Source organism: Anomaloglossus baeobatrachus, chromosome 3, assembly GCF_048569485.1.
Source record: "Anomaloglossus baeobatrachus isolate aAnoBae1 chromosome 3, aAnoBae1.hap1, whole genome shotgun sequence".
In the NCBI taxonomy this organism is placed as follows: domain Eukaryota; kingdom Metazoa; phylum Chordata; class Amphibia; order Anura; family Aromobatidae; genus Anomaloglossus; species Anomaloglossus baeobatrachus.
The window spans coordinates 689,916,225-689,924,109 of record NC_134355.1 but is presented as its reverse complement, the minus strand read 5'-3'; positions in this window follow the sequence as shown (position 1 = coordinate 689,924,109).

The window sequence follows — 7,885 nt, the reverse complement described above, 5'->3', positions numbered from 1 at the left end:
AATTATAACTGTTCTGTCATTTTCACTTTTCCACTTTGGCTTCTATTTTTTGATATATGCATTTGTCCACTATTCATAATACGGTCTATGCAGTATCCTCTCCTGTTGATGTCTCCATTTCAGTGCTCTGCTCCTTCCCTTGATCTATTTGTATCCAATAAAGCTCTTGTCACTGTCGTCTCCCTGTTTTTTAGAGACTAGTGACAGCTTTAGGACTGGAGCTTCTCATTTCCATCTGGGACTCTACATTTAAACAAAGTTTCCTTTCTTTTTGTGTTTAATGCGTTAATGTCAGTTTTGTTGTCAGCAGCTCATTGCACTGCATGTCAGATACAGCTGCTTTTTAGCCAAGTCCCATTGATTTTAAGTAGTTGTGTTTCCCAGCAATCCTTGCTGATTATACAATCCAGTTGTATTCTGGCAGCCTTGGTGGAAGATTCTGCTGAGGAATTCTCCAGGAGCTGGACATTATCGTTTTTGTTGCTGTCTCCCCTGTTTTTCTTACATTCCCTTGTGCCATATTAGTGCAGTGGTGGGGCTAGTGTCCCTCACCTTCCAGCGCCCTAGCCAGGGTATGTACAGGGTTCCTCGGGGTCACAGATTCCTGCTCAGCAGCAGTTGAGGTGACTGTATAGGGCCTGTTTAGGAGAGTAGGGACAGCTGCAGGTGAAGTGCAGGAGGTGTCCCATCTAGCTCTTTCACTAGTGCTAGAGCCACCGTTGTTATAGTGTCTCTGGTGTTCCCCTTTTGTTTGTGGTGTTATTTTTCCGGTGCCAGTCACTCCTTGGTCTGTACACATGTGTCTCTCAGGTGTATTTGGACGCTCCCTTCCTGGAGCATGACAGTTCTTTTGATATTTTTCATATTTATGACATACTAGCTGTAGTACCCAGGCGGTGCCCGGGATAGTAACTGTCCATCTGTCTCTTTCCCCCGTCTGTCTCTTTCCCCTGTCTGTCTCTTTCCCCCATCTGTCTCTTTTCCTTGTCTCTGTCTCTTTCCCTGTCTTTTTCCTTGTCTCTGTCTCTTTTACTGTTTTTGTCTCTTTCCCTGTGTGTCTCTTTCCTTGTCTTTTTCCCTGTCTGTCTCTTTCCCTGTCTGCCTGTCACTTTCCCTGTCTGTGTCTGTCTACCTCTGTCTCTTTTACTGTCTCTCTCTCTGTCTCTTTCCCCGTCTGTCTCTTTCCCCGTCTGTCTCTTTTCCCGTCTGTCTCTTTCTCCATCTGTCTCTGTCTATTTCACTGTGTCTTGTCCCTGTCTCTTTTCCTGTCTTTTTCCTTGTCTCTTTCTCTTTTCCTGTTTTTGTCTCTTCCCCTGTCTTTTTCCCTCTGTCTCTTACCCTGTCTCTTTTCCTGTCTGTCTCTTTCCCTAACTGCCTGTTTCTTTCCCTGTCTGTGTCTGTCTACCTCTGTCTCTTTGACTTTCTCTCTCTCTCTTTCCCCATCTGTCTCTTTCCCCGTCTGTCTCTCTCTTTCCAAGTCTGTCTCTTTCCCCATCTGTCTCTGTCACTTTCCCTGTGCCTTTCCTTGTCCCTGTCTCTTCCCTGTCTTTTTCCTTGTCTCTGTCTCTTTTCCTGTTTTTGTCTCTTTCCCTGTCTGTCTCTTTGCCTGTCTTTTTCCTTGTCTTTGTTTCTTTTCCTGTTTTTGTCTCTTTCCCTGTTTGTCTGTCTCTTTCCCCGTCTGTCTCTTTCCCCGTCTGTCTCTTTCCCCGTCAGTCTCTTTCCCGTCTGTCTCTTTCTCCGTCTGTCTCTTTCCCCGTCTGTCTCTTTCCTTGTCAGTCTCTTTCCTCGTCTGTCTTATTTCTCATTTGTCTCTTTCCCCATCTGTCCCTTTCTGTCTCTCTGTCTGTCTCTCTGTCTGTCTCTATCTCTCTATGTCGGTGCCTGTCTCTTTCCCTGTCTGTGTCTGTCTGTCTCTCTGTCTCTTTGTCATTCTGTCTTTCGTTCCTATAGCAACCAATCATAGCTGCTATTAATAACCTGTGGCTTCCAGCTCCATTGACTTTAATGGAGGCAGTTTTTTTTGAGAGTAACTGTAAAGCGCAGGGTTACATTTTCCCGACAAAGCATACTCTATGACGTTCCCTGAGTCACATGGGGCGTCTGTGCAAAATTTCATAATTGTAAATGCGACGGTGCGGATTCCTTTAGCGGACATACATACAGTATATACACACATACATACATACATACATACAGTATATACACACATACATACAGTCTATACACACATACATACAGTCTATACACACATACATACATACAGTATATACACACATACATACAGTATATACACACATACATACAGTCTATACACATACAGTTAGGTCCAGAAATATTTGGACAGTGACACAAGTTTTGTTATTTTAGCTGTTTACAAAAACATGTTCAGAAATACAATTATACATATAATATGGGCTGAAAGTGCACACTCCCAGCTGCAATATGAGAGTTTTCACATCCAAATCGGAGAAAGGGTTTAGGAATCATAGCTCTAATGCATAGCCTCCTCTTTTTAAAGGGACCAAAAGTAATTGGACAAGGGACTCTAAGGGCTGCAATTAACTCTGAAGGCGTCTCCCTCGTTAACCTATAATCAGTGAAGTAGTTAAAAGGTCTGGGGTTGATTACAGGTGTGTGGTTTTGCATTTGGAAGCTGTTGCTGTGACCAGACAACATGCGGTCTAAGGAACTCTCAATTGAGGTGAAGCAGTACATCCTGAGGCTGAAAAAAAAGAAAAAATCCATCAGAGAGATAGCAGACATGCTTGGAGTAGCAAAATCAACAGTCGGGTACATTCTGAGAAAAAAGGAATTGACTGGTGAGCTTGGGAACTCAAAAAGGCCTGGGCGTCCACGGATGACAACAGTGGTGGATGATCGCCGCATACTTTCTTTGGTGAAGAAGAACCCGTTCACAACATCAACTGAAGTCCAGAACACTCTCAGTGAAGTAGGTGCATCTGTCTCTAAGTCAACAGTAAAGAGAAGACTCCATGAAAGTAAATACAAAGGGTTCACATCTAGATGCAAACCATTCATCAATTCCAAAAATAGACAGGCCAGAGTTACATTTGCTGAAAAACACCTCATGAAGCCAGCTCAGTTCTGGAAAAGTATTCTATGGACAGATGAGACAAAGATCAACCTGTACCAGAATGATGGGAAGAAAAAAGTGTGGAGAAGAAAGGGAACGGCACATGATCCAAGGCACACCACATCCTCTGTAAAACATGGTGGAGGCAACGTGATGGCATGGGCATGCATGGCTTTCAATGGCACTGGGTCACTTGTGTTTATTGATGACATAACAGCAGACAAGAGTAGCCGGATGAATTCTGAAGTGTACCGGGATATACTTTCAGCCCAGATTCAGCCAAATGCCGCAAAGTTGATCGGACGGCGCTTCATAGTACAGATGGACAATGACCCCAAGCATACAGCCAAAGCTACCCAGGAGTTCATGAGTGCAAAAAAGTGGAACATTCTGCAATGGCCAAGTCAATCACCAGATCTTAACCCAATTGAGCATGCATTTCACTTGCTCAAATCCAGACTTAAGACGGAAAGACCCACAAACAAGCAAGACCTGAAGGCTGCGGCTGTAAAGGCCTGGCAAAGCATTAAGAAGGAGGAAACCAAGCGTTTGGTGATGTCCATGGGTTCCAGACTTAAGGCAGTGATTGCCTCCAAAGGATTCGCAACAAAATATTGAAAATAAAAAAAATTTTTTTGGGTTTGGTTTATTTGTCCAATTACTTTTGACCTCTTAAAATGTGGAGTGTTTGTAAAGAAATGTGACAATTCCTACAATTTCTATCAGATATTTTTGTTCAAACCTTCAAATTAAACGTTACAATCTGCACTTGAATTCTGTTGTAGAGATTTCATTTCAAATCCAATGTGGTGGCATGCAGAGCCCAACTCGCGAAAATTGTGTCACTGGCCAAAGATTTCTGGACCTAACTGTACATACATGCATACATACATACACTCAGCTTTATATATTAGATTTATGAGGCTCATTATCAGCTTGTCCTCTTGTCGGATGTGTGTGTGACCTTTCTTAGGCGATGCCTGAGGAAATTTCCCCTACTGTTGATGTGGTTGTAGCCACCAGGGAGAAGTTACTTTCCCCGTTTGCAGCCTGAAGAGGCCTACCATCATCTCAGAACCTTTTCGCTGGTGAAGAAGGGTATGACACCTGGAGGGACGTTTTCCTGCAATATCTAGAAGAATGGCGGTGCACCAGTATTGTGCAGAAACAGAGAAAATTGCAGAGTCGGAAGGGTCTTGCTATGGACGTGATACAGGCTGCTTGGTGGAGCCAGCCACAGGCATCATACCAATGCTTCATGGTTGCCTTAGAAGATGCTTTTGGGTCTCCAGAGGATGCCACAGACCTCCTGTATTACCTCTGCACCTCCTACCAGGACTCCAGACGAGAAAATGTCTGAATATCTTTATGGACTGGATAAACTGGTGAACAGATAGAATAATATCCAAAGGTTGACATAGCCCAGGATAAGTTGAAAAGTGTTGTCTTGCACAAGTGCTATGAGGAGCTATAACCATGGGTGGAACGATCACAGTTGCAGGGGTCAGCACCGCGACCCGCCCCAGGGCGGGGGGGAAGGACAGCTGGTTGCTTCAGCTGTATATGCATCCGAGGGTACACATGTAGCTTAAATATTGGGTCCCTGCACTGCAAATTGTGTCGGCACGGGGTCACAGGAGGCATCAGCCAGCACCGGGTCTAACACGTGTGCCCGCTGCTTAATTGAATGCATATTCACTGCTCACCATGCCCATAATCCTGCCTACCTCTTTGCACTGAAGCTAATGCTGACAGGTGGGTGGGATTATGGTTGATGGGAGAGGGGAATATTCATTCTCTTTAATAGTAGCACACATGATCACCTAGCTGCCGGATTCCTGCAGCTGCAGGGCGATCATGTGCTGCTAATAAGAGAACGATTATTCACTGCTCTCCAAGCCTTAGATCCTGGGCATGGTGAGCAGCAAATATGCTGCCAATTAATGCAGACGTAAGTGGGTGCACATGGCGGATGCCATGTGTTGTGCTGCTTAGACACTGAAGTTAGTTGTCAGAATGCCAGCAATAAATGAGAACACCAGGGGAGCAAAGGGAAGGTGAGTATAAACATTATTTTATTTTTTTACTGCGTGCAAAATGATGTAGACCATATGTACCAGGATGAGGCCCATATAATACCTGGATGGGGGGGTCATATAATACCAGTATGAGGCCATGTAATATCAGGATGGGGCCATGTAATACCAGGATGGGGCTTTGGAATACCAGGATGGGGGCCATGTGATACTGGATGGGACCATGGAATACAAGGATGAGGTGATATAATAACAGGATGGAGCCATATAATACCAACATGGTGTTGTACAATACCAGGATGGGGCATGTAATACCAGGATGGAGCCATATAATACCAGGATGGCGCCAAATAATACCAGGATGGGGCCATGTAATACCAGGTTGGACTATATAATACCAGAATAGGGCCTGATAATACCAGAATGGGGCCATGTATAACAGGATGAGGGACAAAGATACAAGCATGGAATCGCAAAACTGGTTGCTGACGGAAAGACACTCTTTCCCTTATCACCCAGCTTTTCCATGCTGTGCTATACATCTTTCCCTCAGCACTCAACTTTCCCATGCTCTGCTATACATCTTTCCATCAGTTTCCATCAGCACTCAACTTTCCCATGCTCTTCTAGACATCTTTCCCTCAGCACCCGGCTTTCCCATGCTGAAGGAAAGATGTATAGAAGAACATGGGAAAGCTGGGTGCTGAGGACAAGATGGAATCAGAACATAGGAAAGTTGGGGGGGGGCACGCTGGTCCAAATTTTGCATTGGAGTCCATCAAACTCTAGTTACGTCACTAGCTATAACCAATGATCCAATTCCTTTCATCACCTGCTTAAGGAGGCGTGAGAGGAGGAAGCTATTCGAGCAGTCACAGAGCAGAGAACCAAGCAAGTAGCTGCTATTCCTTTAAATCCCAAGCAGAGCCATTGAGAGGAAGAGCTCCCGAAAATCATTGAGAAGCAAGGGAAACAGGTTACCCAGCTTCTAAATGCCCAGGCTAGGGAAGTGAAGCTGCCAAAACTAATTGTTGAATCGGTGAATGAAAGATGACAACAACAAAAACAAGAAGAAATATCAATGTTAATGAGAATTGCAATCAAGAACCAAAAATATGTAACATTTCGGTCTACCAGACAAGTCGGACTGCAGACTGGAAACTATGTAGAATAGCGCTGACATAGTAGGGGTGGATATCCAGAAAATGGCGCTCCAACCCAATTCACCTGTGCATTCACCCCATCTCTGTCTGCGCTATTCTCTATAGTTTCCTGTCATTATCTTCTGTCTGAAGAAGGTCTTGTTGACCAAAAACATACATATTTTTGTTTCTGGATTGCAATTCTAATTAAAATCTACATGTTTCGTAATTAAAGAGTGCCGGATTCCTTCATTTTATTTGCATGTGGAGTGGTATCCCATCTGGGTATTTTCATAGACAGTGACGGATATCTCAGCTGTACAGAAAGACGACAACAGTCTTCAAGATGGAAGAATGATGGTCAGCACTGGTTGGAGATGTGGAGGATACGAGATACTTTGTGGGAATCCCAATCACATGGCTCATCAGTGCTCAAAACGGTGGGGTTGAAAGAAGTCTCCGTCTTCCCCCAACCATGAGGAGAGGTTGTCTGGAGATGAAGAGATCAGAACTTGGCCTTCCTCCGAGTTATTTGTCCCTAACCCAGAAATGGAAGCTTTTTGTCAGCGAATCCAAGACATGATTGTTCCATCATGACACAGTGATCAGGTTTTGGAGTTTCAAAGTAAGCATCTGCACATTTGTCCTACCAGTTGGCGAAAGGAACACCTGCTTTCTGGCACCACTGCTGCAAAGCTAGATTGAAAAGACTCAATAGGATGATCCTTGTGTAAGAAAAGTTCAACGGTCAGAAAAAAGGAGCCAGATGACTGAGAGGAATGCCTTAAAGACAGAAGAATCTACTCTTTCGCCTGTTGAACTCCATAGATATTAGAAATGGACTGCTATATTGAAACGCCAAGGGATACTTTGCATGCTGCGACATTGCTAGCCGATGCTTGCGATGCCGAGCGCGATAGTCCCCGCCCCCATCGCACATGCAATATCTTGTGAACATTATCGCTACGGCAGCTTCACACGCACTTACCTGCCCTGCGACGTCGCTCTGGCCGGCGACCCGCCTCCTTCCTAAGGGGGCGGGTCGTGCGGTGTCATAGCGATGTCACACAGCAGGCGGCCAATCGAAGCGGAGGGGTGGAGATGAGCTGGACGTAAACATCCCGCCCACCTCCTTCCTTCCGCATAGCCGGTGGAGGCAGGTAAGGAGATGTTCGTCGCTCCTGCGGCTTCATACACAGTGATGTGTGCTGCCGCAGGAACGGAGAACAACATCATACCTGCGGTCGACCTGACATTGTGGAAATGGCCGACGCTACACAGATCGCCGATATACGACGCATTTGCGATCGTTTATCAGCGCATCTAGGCTTTACACGTTGCGACGTCGTTACTGGCGCCAGATGTGCGTCACTTTCGATTTGACCCCAACGATATCGCAAAGTACCCCCAAGTGTCAATGCTGGGATGTATGCAGACAGCTATTGCGTCTCATTCTGTTTTGGAAAATGGTCCTGAGGGTGCTGCATGTGCACCTGGGTGTTATGAGGACTACTGACTCTATAGCCAATCAATTTTACTGGCCAAGAATTAGAGCTGACGCTAACTCCTGCACATGGTGTGTGTCTCAACGAAGACCCACCATGACTGTAGAC